The sequence below is a fragment of the Myotis brandtii genome, unplaced genomic scaffold (assembly GCF_000412655.1).
Source record: "Myotis brandtii unplaced genomic scaffold, ASM41265v1 scaffold2853, whole genome shotgun sequence".
Lineage (NCBI taxonomy): Eukaryota > Metazoa > Chordata > Mammalia > Chiroptera > Vespertilionidae > Myotis > Myotis brandtii.
Window position 1 is genome coordinate 140,784 of NW_005360899.1, and position 16,391 is coordinate 157,174.

Consider the following 16,391-nt stretch of genomic DNA (forward strand, 5'->3'; position numbering starts at 1 on the left):
TCCTAGGGCAATGGAAACTAAAGAGAAAATAAACAAATGGGACTACATCAAAATAAAAAGCTTTTGCACAGCAAAAGAAACCATCAACAAAACAACAAGAAGGCCCACTGCATGGGAGAACATAATTGCCAATGTTATCCCCGATAAGGGTTTAATCTCCAACATTTAGAGGGAACTCATACAACTTAACAAAAGGAAGATAAACAATCCAATCAAAAAATGGGCAAAGCACCTAAATAGATACTTTTTGAAAGAAGACAGAAGGAACGCCAAGCGACATATGAAAACATGCTCAAAGTCACAATCATCTGAGAGATGCAATTCAAAATGACAATGCAGTACCATTTCACACCTGTCAGAATGGCTATCATCAACAAATCAACAAACAACAAACGCTGGTGAGGATGCAGAGAAAAAGGAACCCTGGTGCACCGCTGGTGGGAATGCAGTCTGGTACAGCCACTGTGGACAAGAGTATGGAGCTTCCTCAAAACACTAAAAATGGAACTCCCATTTGACCCAGTGATCCCACTTGTAGGAATATATCCAAGAAACTAGAAACACCAATCAGAAAGGATATATGCACCCCTATGTTCCTAGCAGCACAATTCACCATAGCTAAGATTTGGAAACAGCCTAAGTGCCCATCAGCAGATGAGTGGATTAAAAAACTGTGGTATATCTACACAGTGGAATACTACGCTGCTATAAAAAAGAAGTAATTCTTACCATTTGCAACTGCATGAATGGAACTGGAGAGCATTATGCTAAGTGAAATAAGCCAGTCAGAGAAAGAGATCACATGATCTTACTCATTTATGGAATATAATGAACAACATAAACTGATGAGCAAAAACATATCCAGAGACAGAGAAGTATCAATCAGACTGTCAAACCTCAAAGGGAAGGTAGGGGAAGCTGGGGATAAGGGGGGAAGATCAACTAAAGGACTTGTATGCATGCATATAAGTCTAATCAATGAACACAGATAGCAGGGGAGTGAGGGCATGAGTGGGGGGGGTGTTGCGGAGCAATGGGGATTTAAGGACACATATGTAATACCTTAATCAATAAAATAAAATTAAATAAATGCAATGTCTTCAATAAATGGTGTTGGGAGAATTTACAGGTACTTAAAAAAAAAAAAAGAAAGAAACTACATCACCAAATTCCATCCAAAGGAAATATAGAATCTAATTATTTTTCTAACACTTTAATCCAAATAAACATTTTCTGTTGCCTGCGCTAATAATATAGCCACCCATCTTTTGTCCTCATATCTACTATTGCCTCCTAAAGTCTGTTTTTCACAGAGAAACCGAAAGTATACTTTTAACCTGGAATTCACATCATGTCTCTTCTCACACAAATACCCCCCAGTGGCTTCTCATCACACAATAAAATCCAAACTCCTTACTATGACCTATACAAGGCCCTAAATTAGGGGTCCTCAAACTACGGCCATACAAATATTGTATTTGTTCCCATTTTTTTTTACTTCAAAATAAGATATGTGCAGTGTGCATAGGGATTTGTTCATAGTTTTTTTTTTTTTAAAACTATAGTCCGGCCCTCCAACAGTCTGAGGGACAGTGAACTGGCCCCCTGTTTAAAAAGTTTGAGGACCCCTGCCCTAAATGATCTGTCACCAGCAAATCTCAATTATTTTTTTAACATCTTTATTCCTATACTCTCACTTTTCACTTATCCTGGAATATTCTTTCCCCAGACCTTTATGTTGTTTCATTTCCCACATCATTCAAGTCTCTGCTCAGATGGCACTGGCTCAGAGAGGCTTTCCCTAACAATCTTATGTGAAATAGCCCCTCCCCATAATGTATTCCCTTTTTCTATTTTCTTTTTATTCCTGGTGCTTATCAACACTTGAAATTATGTTATATATTTGTCATTTGTTTATTTTTATATCTATTCACAATAATAATAGGTATCCTTAGATCTACCAGAGATATATGATAGATCTCAAGTTTAGATTAGGCTCCACTATCTTCTCTCCTATCAGCGGAAATATTTGGGGACCCAAAAAACTACTATTTGAAGCCAGTGATGCACATTGAATGTGTCTGAAATAGAGCTCTTTATGATTCTTATAAGCTAGACTCAGAGGAAATAAAGTTACAGGATTACTATTTAGCAAAAACTGAAGGGATAAACCCATGTTAACAAAGAATACATGTTTTCCTCATGTGGGACTAGATTCTGTCCTGGGGAAAAATTAATGCTCTGATTGGTAAAGTGCTTCTTAGGCAGCGGTTCTCAACCTGTGGGTCGCGACCCCTTTGGCGGTCAAACGACCCTTTCACAGGGGTCGCCTAAGACCATCCTGCATATCAGATATTTACATTACGATTCATAACAGTAGCAACATTACGGTTATGAAGTAGCAACGAAAATAATTTTATGGTTGGGTCACAACATGAGGAACTGTATTTAAAGGGCCAGAAGGTTGAGAACCACTGTTCTTAGGAAACTGTTAATGACATTATCTGTGGCTTTAACTGGTGGTGTGAATGAATTGGAATCATAATACCCATCACTCACACACAGGACCAAAACCTACTCCTTTTCCTTTAGGGTAGTCACAGGGCAGAAAATTGTTTTCATTATAAACCAGTCAAAGCCTGAGGACCTAGAATTTTCAGAACAATTCAAGGGCAGGCGCTAGGGAGTGGGTGGGGCACCAGAAAGAATATTGAACAAGAGGACTCTAAGAGCAGTAGGAGGAGAAAGATTAGAGAGGAAGTGAGATCAGAAGATAAGGAATGTCTGCTTGAAGCATGTGTTTGAAGACCTAAATTTAAGTGTTCTCCCCACTGAGTGTAGCAAGGAAACGGGCTACAGTGTGTTAAAAACAACAACAACACACTGTACCTTCTGTGTTTTGTGGAATCCAGTTCATTTATCTTTTTCATTGTCAAATGTATATTTGGCCAAGGGAAAATGGTCAAGGTAGGAGATATTGGGGGTAAATGTTTTTTTCTAGAAGAGAAACATTCAGGCCATACTCAGAAGTATTAGTATCTCAGTATCTCTAGCTAAGGAGGGACCTATGGACCCTGAAGCTTCCCTAGTATCATTACCTCAGGATTCCTCCTATTCTCCAGGAAACATCATGGAGTACAAGGAGCTCTTTCATGTGTAAGGTGCAGATAGTAAGTCCTATCTTATATGACTGTTGTAAACTATGAAGGGAAACATTTGACTGATTTATAAATGCTCAGTAAATATTGTTCCTTCCTACTTTCTCTTCAAATAAGAATTCTGATGGTTCTGTCCCTAGCCAATGCACTAGGAATGCCCTTCCAATTTAGTTTAGTCACAGAAGTGTTGCCAGTGTCATGGCATGGTTCTCTGTTCTTGCACTCTGTTTCCTGAGCAGGATCAAAAGAGGTAAAACAGTGTATTTGAGAGCACAAAGGTTGGATGAGCCCTTGAGGCTGGGTTTGTTGAAAGGCCCTTAATCTTGGCCTTGAAGGATGTTCCCAGCTCAGTTGGAAATGAACTGGGTTTAAAAAATAAAAATCAGTGTGGTTGTTCCAGGTGGGAGAGTGTCCCTAGATTAAAGGATTCTTCTTGCCCCAGCTTACATTTCTTTCCCTGCAAGACATTTCAGCATAGGGGCTTTCTTGGCAACTCAAGTTCAACATATTCGAAGTCTTCCTGATATTTGCCATTTTGTTCTTTGCACCCTGGTATACTCATTAGTTTATTCCTTTGGCTGTATACCAGAGACTCATTCTCAGCCCTGCCACTTGCTACCTGTTTGACATTGTGCAATTTAGTCTGTGCCTCCATTTTCTCATCCCTAAATTGTGAATATTAGGGTAGTTACAAGGATTAAATAAGTTACTATATGGAAATATTGAGAAAAGTGCCTGGCAGATAGCAAGTGCTTTATAAATGTTATCTATTAATTATTAGCTCATTATGTTTGCCAATTAGTAGAAGGGAAAGTATAGACATTAAACAAGTAAGAAAATTAATTAAATGATTACAGATAGTAATTGAATGCTAGTAAGGAAATAAACAGGGTACAGTGAAAAGTGGGAGGACTAGATTAGTGAGGCTTATATAAGAAAGTGACTCTGCCACAAAGACTCAAATTCTCCCTTGACACCACATACCGTAACTTCACAATTTTAATTGCACAATCTCTCTTGCTTCCATTATCCTTTTTCATCATCTGTAAGTAATTCCTTTTGTTTATAAACAAATAAAGGGCTGATCATCAGAGATAGGACCTAGAGTATCCTTTGAGCATGTACTGTATTCTACTTGCTTTATTAACATTGTCTCATTCCGCAATCACAACATCATGAAAAATATTATTAGCTTCTATCTGCAGATGGGACAACTGAGTCTCAGAGAAGAGAAATCTTCTGCTGAAGAGCCAATACATAGTAGATGTTACAGCCAGAGTTGGAATAGAGGTCTCTGGATTCTAGAGTCTATATTCCTTCCAACTGCCTCCATGAACATTTATTTTACTCATCATGTGATGACTATGGACCCAATAAATAATGATAGCAGATACTTATATAACACTTGTCATATGCCATATGTTACATGCATTAATTCATTCAATCCTCAGAGCAACTCTATGTAATAGGTACTACTTTAATCTCCATTTTAGACATGAGGAAGTCGAAGTAAAAAGTTAAAAAAATTCCCTAAGGTTCCACAAGGGGCTCAGGGAAGTGGCACAACCAGGATTTGAAATTAGGCTCTCTGACTCCTGTGTGCTTAGAATTTATTTAAATTCAATAAACACTTATATGATAGCATCAGACACTGTTTTAAGCTCTTTATACATAGTAACACTATTTTATATACTAACTCATGTAGTCCTCAAAACAGCCTTATGAGTAAGGGATCATTATTGTTCTCATTTTACACATGAGATTACTGAATCACAGAGCAGTTAAGTAACTTGCCCAAGGTCACACAGCTAGCAGGGGCAGAACCAGGATTCCAGCTTAGGCAGTTTCCCTCCTTCTAAGACTCAATTCACAGTAGCAGTGTAAGAGGCCACAATCTTTCCCCAGATCTAACCATGGTCCATATGTCTAATTCACTTAGGACCTAGTCAAAGTCACCTCAGGGCCTATTCAGCCTGTTTGTCTACCAAAGACTTTGCTGCCCTTGTACTGAGACTCCACCTTAAATTCCTAGCATACAGCTTTTGCCCATGCCAGGTAGGAAGTCTGATCATGGCACATTGCTTGGTCTTCCTCTCTCATGCCTTGGCTGGAACTTTCCTTTCTCTCTATAATGCTATTCGCTTCTTCATGTTTTTATGCCCCCCATATATCCAACTATCCAACAGCATTTGCCTCTCTCTTTCTCTCTCTCTCTCTCTCTCTCTCTCTCTCTCTCCGAATACCCTGTACCTCACAGTTTGGCCTTCATTCTATACTGTATGCTATTCTTTAACTATCTAGTCTGTCTTATATCCCCAACTCCTCTGTCATTTCTTCAAGATTAGGGCCTAGTAATATTCCAGAACTTCTTCATTGCTGCCTCTGAGATCATAGACTCATATACTCACATAGTGTCATTGCTAGAAGAGCCCTTAGAGGCTGTCTAGTCCTATTTGTTCTTTGCATAGGTACTCTGGAGCCCAGAGAAAGTGATTCCAATACAATTCTCCTTTATTTTAATGGTTTTCCCCCTGCTTTATGTATCCTCTCCTCCTCCTGTCCAAATCCTACCTACCCTTCTAAAAGGAAGAGTGGGTGGTTTTTGTTTTGTTTGCTTTTAAAATTCAGGGCCAGAGCTGGGAAGTGTTTTTTTCCAGGAGTCTGAGAACTTACTTTTCCAACGCGGATGTTCCATGTCAAACTCCAGGCCTGCTAACACTCATATACAGAACTTTAAGGAGTTGAGCTGCATACCACTATAAAATAGCCACAAGAAATGGAATCTGCAAGGTGCCTCCAACCACTTGACCTTCTCTCTGTTTCCACTAGGCTCTATAGACCTGACTCTATGCCCATCTTCCTTCTCACCCCTGCTTCAGTCCTGGAGCTTTTCAGTTTCTGCAATAGGAGTGGTTTGGTCTCTATTTACTGCCCCCCCCCTTTTTGCCCTCCCCACAATTTCCCTGTCAGGGCTGGCACTTCTTTGTGTAGCCATGCCTACACACTCTAGTAGTCCAATAACTGCCTCCTGGGCCTCACAGAGTAGAGAAGTGGGCGTAATATGAAAAGGAAAGAGGATGGATTTGGGCTGTTGTTCTCACACGTGGATGTGAACTAAGTCAAAGAGGAGCTTTGATTGCAATGGATTTCATCTACTGTGCGTATGGTATGGAGACTGGGAGCTGAGTTGTTGGGGTTTGGTGGAATGTCTGGCCTGCACTGAGGTACAATTGTTCAGGAATTCTGTTGCTAGAGAAAAATCCATCTATCAATTCATTTACAGGGTAAATATGGGGTGTAAATGCATGGCAAGGCAGCTCAGATATGTGGGAAATAGGGGTGGAAATTCAGGATCAAATTAGGTTTACCTTGTTTAAGCACTACAAAATCAGAATGGCTGGGAAGGCATCCTGTGGCCATCTGTCAGTCCATCCATCTGTATCCAGAGAGTGCTGTTTCAGGTGACAGGGACCTGGGCTAGTGCTCTGATGGCCTTGGAAGTAAGTTCTTTCCTGTGTGGGCTTTTACTGGATTCCTATGGCCTCTGGGAACATGCCTGGCTGTGCCCAACCACCCTGAGCATCTGAAGTTGGGAGATAAGGAAGAGAGGGAGGTTGAAAGTTTAGGGGAGGGAGGGGTTGGATAAGATATGTGAAGCATCCAGAGGGAAGTTGAGCTGCCAGCCCACCCATGTGGTCCTTGGGCAAGTCAGGGCTTGTGTAAAGAACACACAGACTCTATTTGGTGGCTTTCAGTCTGCCCTTTCATGCAGCCAGCTAGGTTTCACTTGATCCCTCAGTCCTGGAATCTAAGCCCAGGGCAGTGATATTTTGATCCTGTCTTACCCCAAACACTGGCCAAGGCAGAGGCAGCTGTGAGAACTAAGGGACAAGAAGAGACCTGCCAGAAACCAGGCTGGGAAAGTAAAGATATCAAAGTCTGGATTGAACAGGTGTTGGGATGTCGTGCAGGGTGGCTAAAGCAGGAGAGTGGGGGCCATCTTTTCCTACATAGTTCTCCTGATCCCTCATTCACCCCAACATAACTTTAATTCAACATAACAGATCCATTGAGTACCCACTCTGTATCACCATTATGTGAGACAGAGAAATGTTTAAGACATAGGTTGTGCTAACTGAGATCTGACAGTTTCAACATGGGTATAAGAACAAATAAATATAACACAAAATAGGCTTTAAAGGTTCAGTCAAAATGTTTTGAGGTTGTCAAGTAAAGGTCATATCAAGTTGAGGCAGGGGAAATCAGAAATGGCTTTTTAATTGTGTGGGGTTTTCTGGTTTTTGGCTTTTGTTTTTGTTTGTTTGTTTTTGTGTTTTTTTTTTAATTGTAACACCTCAGGACTCCAGAGCCTGGCTACTTGAACTCAAATCCCACTGCCACCATTTATAAACTTGTGTGACATTGGATGAGTAGAATTACTTCCCCCTCTCTGAACTCTGATTTACTGTAGGCTAAAATAGATATAATAATAAAGCTTACTTCATCACATTTTTTGAGGATTAAATTAGTAAGCCCAGTGAGAAATCCATGTAAAATACTTGTACACACTTAGCACAGTGGCTGAACCAAAATAAGCACTCAATAAGTGTTAACTATTATTATTATTTAAGATGAAGCATGAAACACAGATAGGATTTCAACAGGTGGAGATAGGACAAAAAGCAGTCTAAGCAGATAAAACAGCTAGAACAACTGTTTGGAGGCAGGGAAGCTCGGAGCATGTGAAAAGAACACTGCCTGACTGGATTTTAAAGTACAGTTAGGGGAAAAGTGGAAGTACAAGTTGCCATGGTCCAACTGGGCAAACTGTGGAAGATTTTGGGTGCTATACTTCCTGTTTGATTCGACAGACATTGGAAAGGCATTGTAAGTATCTGAGCTAAAGAAAAAAGTCAAATCTGTGTTTCAGGAAAAATAACGTGAGTTAACTGGATTGAGAAGTGGATAAACCAGATGCAGCAAGGGAATAAGTCTCTGCAACTGAAGTAGTGGCAGTGGGAATAGAAAGAAGAGAATGAATTTAACAAGACATTATAAAACTTGAATCTACCAAACTTAGAAGTTATGAAATTATATGAAATTGAAAAAGAATGAATGAGAGAATCAGAATCTCTTGGGATTAGTTTAGACTTTAAAACATTATGCATTGCAACCCCACTTTCATCTGTTTCTGTGAATAGCATAATAGAAAGGATATATGCTTTCTGAACTAGACACAGCTCTGTATAAATCCTGGGTCTTCTGCTTACCTGCTGTTTGTGATCCTAAACATATTATTTATCTGTCATTCATGACCATAGGGCATTTAGAAATATGTGTAAGGAGTGTGGTTTTTTGTGTGTTTTTTGTTTTTGTTTTTGTTTTACAAATACTGAGGTACTACTGCATTTAGTGCCAACCAGTTTGATGCAACAAAGAACTGTTCTTTCCACACACTTATAACACCAGTAGTAAGCCCAGTGAGATGTGCTAAACTTCTCTGATCCTCAGTTTTCTATGCTGAAAGACATGGTTAATAATACCCATGTTACAGTTTTTTAAAAAAATATATTTTTATTGTTTTCAGAGAGGAAGGGAGAGGGAGAGAGAGATAGAAACATCAATGATGAGAGAGAATCATTGATTGGCTGCCTCCTGCACGCTCCCCACTGGGGATCGACCCCACAACCCGGGCATGTGCCCTTGACCAGAATCGAACCTGGGACCTTTCAGTTCACAGGTCGATGCTCTAGCCACTGAGTCAAACCGGCTAGGGCCCATGTTATAGTTTTGATGGGAGAATTAAAAGAGATAATCCCTGCAAAGTACCTAGAACAATATCTTATACCTAGGCTTTCAAAAATCATGTTTTTGCACCCTTTTTAAAACATCCATGATAGTCTCTGCTTTGTATATTTCCAGAGGGAGTGTACTTACTGATCTATGAAGTAATGCATTCCCTTCATGGAAAGCCTTGACTCTTCAAAAAGTATTCCTTTTGTTAAGTGGAACATAGTCTTCTTGTGGCTTTTACCCAGAATCCTCATTCACCCTGGGGCCATTCATGACCAGAAACCAGATCTTTCTGCATCCTCTATTCCAAGGTCAAACAGCCCAGCTCTTCCACCATTTCTCAATATGGCATGGTGTCAAGTCAAATAAGACTCTGATGTTTTGAGTCTTATAAACTGGGGCAATGGTCATGATTTTGAAATGATGGGAAACATTGCAAAAGGAACAGGGTAGGTGAATATGACAAGTTGCTTTGTAATATACTATTTTTTTGTAATATGCTATTTCTTAAGTTACTACTATATGCCAGTTGACTTAAATCCATCATCCAAATGACACCTCACCCCAGCTGTTTTTGTCTTAATTTTACCAGTGGCCAAACAGGCCCAGAGAAAATGGAACTTGCTAGAAATTGTTTAGTTTAGTCAGGGTCTGAGCCAAAACTGGAAGCCATATTTTTCTTACTCCCAGGCCTGTGTTTTTATTTATTTATGTATGTATGTATGTATTTTATTTCTTATGGCTCATTGAATTTAAGGTGCAGGCTGGGAAATTAGGCTAACTTTGGCAGTGCAGAAGGGATCCTCTAATTACCTAAATGAATTTTTCCTTCTTTGAAGGAACTGATTTAGAGAAGCTCTTTATGGGAGACAAAAGTCCCTGTTCCCAGAGAAGAGTCAAGCACTTCCTCTCTCCCTGAGAACACAAGCCAGGCGAAAAACAAAACAAAACAAAACAAAACAAAAAAAAACCCTACTTTAGATGTCTTCTTGAGATGCTCCAGCTGAATTCCTCTTGCAGAGAGGGAAAGGTCTTTTGTAACCATTCCTCAGAACTGAAGCTTGGTATTAAAAGAGACGCAATTTTTCTCTGCTTTTTCTGGAAGCTAGCCCCATTCATCAATTCTCCCTTCAGGTTCTTAATATGAGGGTTGTGAATCAGTTTTACCATCAGTCTTTAAAATGGAAGAAATATTATTCTGTGCTCATGTGAGATATTAGGATGGCTAAAGTTTATCTTGGATTAGAATTAGCTGTAATTGTTTTCTGACAAGACTATCATTTCCTAAAGGTAAAGAAGATGTTTTATCCAGCTCGGATTTTTCCTCTTGTCACCACGTCCTAATAGAATGACTACAATAAAAGGTTCTTGCCAAGTATTTTTGACTGTCAGATAGCCATTCTTCCTATCCCTGGGTGACTACAATTATGATATCTCTCAAATGCACCAAAAATACTTCATAATATTCTCCAAAAAAATGAATTGGTGGAATCAAAGAGTAAAACGTTTTCATTTTTCGTAGGTTGTTAGTCACCATGTGGATAAGCCAAGGGGAGTGGGCAGCACCATTTCTTTCCATGGGCCACCTCTCCTGACCTAACCCTCCCTTTGGAATTGTTCCTGTTGAGGTTAAAATAAGCCAAGATTAGGCTTTGGAAGTACAGAAAAAAAGAGAGAGAAGCTAGAGCCTTGGTAATATATTCACTGAGTAAAAACCAATCAGTCCTGAACTTGGGCCTACCCTTCTCTTTAATTATGGGAAATAGACAAGCTTCTGGGCCCTGGTTTTGTAGATTTGGATTCTTGTCCTGGCTCTGCCACTAACCAACTATGTTACCTTGGGAAATTTTTAGCCCTTCTCTAGGCCTCAGTTTTCCCATCTGGATCATCATGGAATATGACTAGATTATTTATCTTGAAGAATCCTCTTGGGATTCCATGACAACATGTTTCCAATTATCTGATGATTTGAAGTTTTAATTAGTTCCCGAAGAGAAGAAAAAATAAACCATAATGAAATGTGCTGTCTTGTAAGTCTGATGTGGCTGTTACTGAAAGAGTTCAAGTAGATCTGGGTGGTATTTTTATTTGGCAACAGGAAGTGGAACTAAGATGAGTTTAAACTCCCTTCTAACTCCAAGATTGTAAAATTCTGTATATGTGCACTTACATATGAGATTGTAGGCTTCATATTATATCAGTTTCATCTTTCCGCCACTACTCTGCCAGGTCTTATACTTTTTTTTTTAACTTGGGCATCCTAAAAAAATGCAAGGAATATTTTAGTATCAGTTTCCCATCATGTACAGGCAAGCTTCATGCTATGGACTGATTCTCCAATTACAATTGGAAGGATAAATGGCAAATGCCCATCCGTTTGTATGTCTGCTTCTTTAGCATATTTCATTTCCTGGCCTATGAAGAAGGGAGAGTGTACTTGATAGAATTTAGACTGCTATAGGAGGAAAAGCACTATTATTATTGACATCTTCAAAAAGATGCAGCTATTCCAGATTGCTTGGTAAATTGGACAGGGTGGAGAGAAGGTGGGGCAGGACCAAAAAAAAAATTAACAGAAGTCAGAAATTAGTGTACATGACTGAGTTTTATTCAGTCCTGTGCCCTGCAAAAGAAAAATCATACCGTGAACTCAACTTCCAGCTGAGACAACTTAGCCAAAAACATTACTATCTTGGGAAGTCAATTAATATTCACCCCCAGTGCTAACTAATTTTTGATGATACCATAATTTCATAGTATCTTGTCATGATTGGTACATCAATAAGTTAATCATTTTGGCTAGGGCCAACCAAAGCAAAGCAAGGGATTCAGGTATTAGCTGAGTGTTCATCTGGCCTGTGTATTGTCTCCAATGTACTTTGCTCACCAGGTCTGAGTGGGATACTACCAACAATCATAGCAACCTCTTCCATGTGTAGCACAACCCAGAGTTTCCAGAGCACTCTCACATACATTATCTCATTTTCTCTTGAACATCATCCAGGGGAATTTCTGTTCCTTTGCTCCCACTTAGGAAGACTGTTTCAACAAATCATTAAAATGATAGTTTCCCATCATATTCAGCCCAAAGGTTGCTTTCATTGTGATATCACTATAGTCTTGGCTACACAGTATTTTTTTTCTCCTCCCTTGCACAATTATTCCTCAGCCATTGCCAGACATTTACCAAATATTTGTATACTTTTTAGCTCTTTGTCCTCCTCAATTTAGAGTCTTTTAAGTTATGTTTATTATTTTAGGTTTGTACTTATTTGATAGGAATGTGTGCACTCACACATGTTTTGAAGGAGAAAGAATTTAACTCATATGGTTAGCATTTATTTTTGGCTGAATGGAAATGGCCCGGTTCAATTGGTTATTAATTGCATTTGTACAGTGACAACTGCTTTTAATAATTTTTTTCTTTTTCTACCCCAATGTTTTTATCATTATCTGTTGCTCTATATACTCAAATAAAGAACAAGGAAAATAGGTGAAGCTTCTTTAATTTTGCACAGCTTCCTTCATTCTCCTCTGTTGATATATTAATCCTGACATTCCTGGAGCAGATGTTGCTATCACTATCAGTTGAAATTATTTAGTCACTTTGGGACTGGAAAGAGAAGCTTGTTATAAACTGTAATAACCATCTATGGTTTCTGAATTGTTTCTATTCCATCACATATAATATACTTGAACATCGTATGCTTATAAAATAAAATAAAAATAATGCATCCCAAATCCTGATGCTCCTCCACCTCCATGTACCAACAACTGACAATATTGCTCACCCCTTAATTCTTTTTTTAAAATCAAGAACATTCTCTTATATAACCACAATGCAAATGTGACAAAATCAGGAAATTAACATTGATAAAACACTGTTATCCAACAGACAGACATTATTCAGATTTCACTCATTGTCCTACTTGTCCTCTGTAGCAAGAATTTTTCAAGTTTAGGATCCAAACCAAGATCACCTGTTGCATTTCAGCTGTCATGTCCCTTTAGCCTTCCTTCATCTGGATCAGTCTTAGTCTTTCTTTGTCTTTTCAACTTTGACACTTTGAAGAGTGGGGCCAGTTAGTTTGTAGAATGTCCTTCGAGTTGGGGTTGTCTGATACTTCATTAGATTCAGGTTATGCACTGGGTGGCAGGAATACCCCAGAAGTGACACTGTGTTATTCTCATTGATCCTAGTGGGTGGCAGTCAATTGTGACATATTCCCATATTGTTAACTTTGATTGCCCTGGGAATGTCCTCCAAGTCCTCCTCAATTTAGAGTCATTTAAGTTATGTTTATTTTGTCCTCTGTTAGAATGTCCTCTACTGTAAAGTTACTATTTCCCTTTTATAATAAATAACTAACCGGTGGGGAGATTACTTGATGTTATGTGAATACCCTGTTCCTTATAATAGTTGACGGCTCTTGTTTGAGTCAAATTACTATGGTGATTGCCAGATAGTGATTTTTAAACTCTATCATTCCTTCTGCATTTATTACTTAACATTTTATGTAAGGACCTTTCCTTCTCCCTTATTTTTTTTTTACTTCTGTCAATATGGATCCATGGATTATGATTTTATTCAATGGGTTATAAATTAATATCATTACTTATTTTGATGCTCAAATTGTCCCAGGTTTGGCCAGTGGGAGCTTTTTCAAGCTGGCTTCCATGCCTGTCATTCTTTACGCATATTCTTACTTCTGGCACAAGATAGTCCAGGATCACTCTCCCATCCCTAGCCCTGGACTCAGCCATTTTGGTAAGGATCCCTGATTTCTTTTAGTGTGGACTGGTATTAGAACCCAAGATCTGGAAGCTATGTGTGCTCATCATTACTGAGGTGTCATTGCTCATGTCCTTCAGTGGAAAGATGGGGAAAATAGCCATTTCATATCATTCTTGTCTTTCACCATTTTATATTTTTAGTTCCTTTCTCTCGCCATGAGAAGTCTGGCTTCCAACAAAAATCAATATATTTACTCCTTTGCTCAATTCTACAATACATGTAAGCTTGTTTCAGAATTACTACAACCATGCCATTATTAACAATAAACCTACTAATCTGCTTCTGATGGCAGAGTTGGGCCTGGGACCACACACCACACTGAAGAATACAAAATTTACAAATATGGGGACAGGAAGAATGTGAAATGTTTGATAGATTGGAAACAGGTTATGAGCAAGATAAATCTGGGATAGGAGTGGCCCTGGACAAGGCCAGGAAAGCAAAGGCTGAGAATAAGTACCAAATGAAAAAGGAACATTTGGATTACAGGCCAAACATCTGTAAATGATGACGATGCTATACAGATTAGAAGAATGATTTTCAAGGCCAGGCTGAGCAATTGCTTAATATTTGCCAGTCCTGTGCATGGGGTACTGAGTAGGCTCATAGAAGAAGAATGGGCAGGGTATGGACCAGCTGCTGTCTTTCTACCTTCTTTAATCCCACACCTCTTTCACTGCCCAGACAAAGCAGATATCTTCCCTTAAGTCCTAAATTCTTAATTTAGCCTTGTCATCCTGTCCAGCCCACCTGTCCTAGATAGAAAGAGCATGTTTCACCTCACAGGCATGTGCAAGTTGAGAAGAGCAGCAGGCGCAAGCTGTGGCAAGAGGCAGCTGCACCAAGAGCAGCTTGAGTACCTTATATCCAGCAAAAACTTGGCCAACAGTGATAATTCAGGGCACAGTGAGCTAATGTGGGGATTATTATTAACTAGAAGCCTGGTGCACAAAATTCATGCATGGAGGGGGCAGGTCCCTCAGCCCGGCCTGCACCCTCTCCAATCTGGGATCCCTCTGACAAACCACTGGCTCCTAACCACTCACCTACCTGCCTGCCTGATGCCCCTAACTGCTCTCCCTTCCTGGCCTGATCCCTCTAACTAACTAACTGCTCTCCCCTGTCAGCCTGATCCCCCCAACTGCTCTCCCCTACTGGCCTCATTGCCTTAACTGCCTATCTGCGCTCCCCTCCTGACCTGATTCCCCTAACTGCCTATCTGCTCTCCCTTCCTCTCCATGCCCATCAGACCCCAGCACAGGTGTGTGGAGAGCTCTCCGCCATGGCCCTGCCCCCATCCAGATTGGTCGTTACATGATGACGTCCTAGCCAATTTGCATATTCCTCTATTATTAGTATAGATGTCAGCCACATTGCTTTTCCTCTTTCCTGTCTACTTGCATTCTTACTCTTCTAAGTTATTTTTTGGGTCAATCAGGACAGGTGGATGGGCAGGAGAGCTGCCACATGACAGAGATAGGTGAAATAAAGAGACACTAATAATTTTGCCATTTGTTAGCCTCTTTGGTAAACCCAATCAGAATACCCAAGTAACACTTAACTATCATCCATGTTGTAGCATGTATCAAATACTTCATTCCTTTTTCTGGTTGATTAACATTTCATTGTATGGAAAGACCAAATTTTGTTTATCCATTTATTAGTTCATGGACACTGGGTTGTTTCTACTTTTTGGCAATTATGAATAATGTTGCTAGGAATATTAATGTACATTTTTGTGTGGATGTAAATTTTCAATTCTTTTTGAATGTACACCTAAAAGTAAAATTTCTGGGTCACATGGTAACTCTGTTTAACATTTTGAGGAACAGCAAAACCATTTTCCAAACTGTAAACCACATTACATTCTCACCAGCAATATATGAGGGTTTCAATTTCTTAGCATTCTTGCTAATACTTAATCACCTTCTGTTTTAATTATAGCCACTTTAGTGGGGTAAAGTGGGATTTTATTGTGATTTTTATTTTTTATTATCCTTATTGTTTACTAATGATGTTGAGCATCCTTTCACATGTATTGACAAATTATATATCTTCTTATATTAATGTATGTTCAAATACTTTGGCCATTTTAAAATGGGTTATATGCATTTTTTATTGTTGAGTTGTAAAATTTCTCTATATATTCTAAATATAAGTCTGTTATCAAATGTTTATGGTTTACAATTTTTTCTCCCATTATGTGGGTTTTCTTTTCATTTTCTTGTGAGTGTCCTTTGAAGCACAAAAGTTTTAAACTTGATTAAGTATAATTTATCTATGTTTTTCTTTTGTTTGTGCTTTTGATGTTTTATCTTTAAAAAAAAAAAGCATTGCCTAATCTATGGTCACAAAAATTTACACCTATAGGAAAAAATCTAAACAGTATAAAGATTTTTGTTTTGTTTTTTATTTTTTAAAATATTTTAGCCAAGATTTTTGTTTTCTTATAAGAAAACTTATTGGAATTTTATAGTTTCATCTTTTACATTTAGTGTTTTGTTCTATTTTGAGTTAATGTTGTGTATGGTGTGATATACGGGTCCAATTTGATTCTTGTGTTTACTTTTTTTATGTGGATAGCCAGTTGTCTCAATATCTTTTTTTTAAAGCCTATTTTCTCCCATTGTATTGTATTTGCACAG

General features: G+C 38.8%; 1 protein-coding gene across 1 annotated transcript in view; it reads left to right on the forward strand.

The window, feature by feature from the left end:
* The first annotated feature begins 6,232 nt into the window (after positions 1 to 6,232).
* The window catches only part of EDA2R (ectodysplasin A2 receptor), a 39,544-nt gene continuing 29,385 nt past the window's right edge, over positions 6,233 to 16,391 (forward strand). The window contains exon 1 of the mRNA XM_005869072.2: positions 6,233 to 6,315. The gene's annotated coding sequence lies outside the window, so the exon portion shown is untranslated. The remainder of the gene's footprint in view (positions 6,316 to 16,391) is intronic.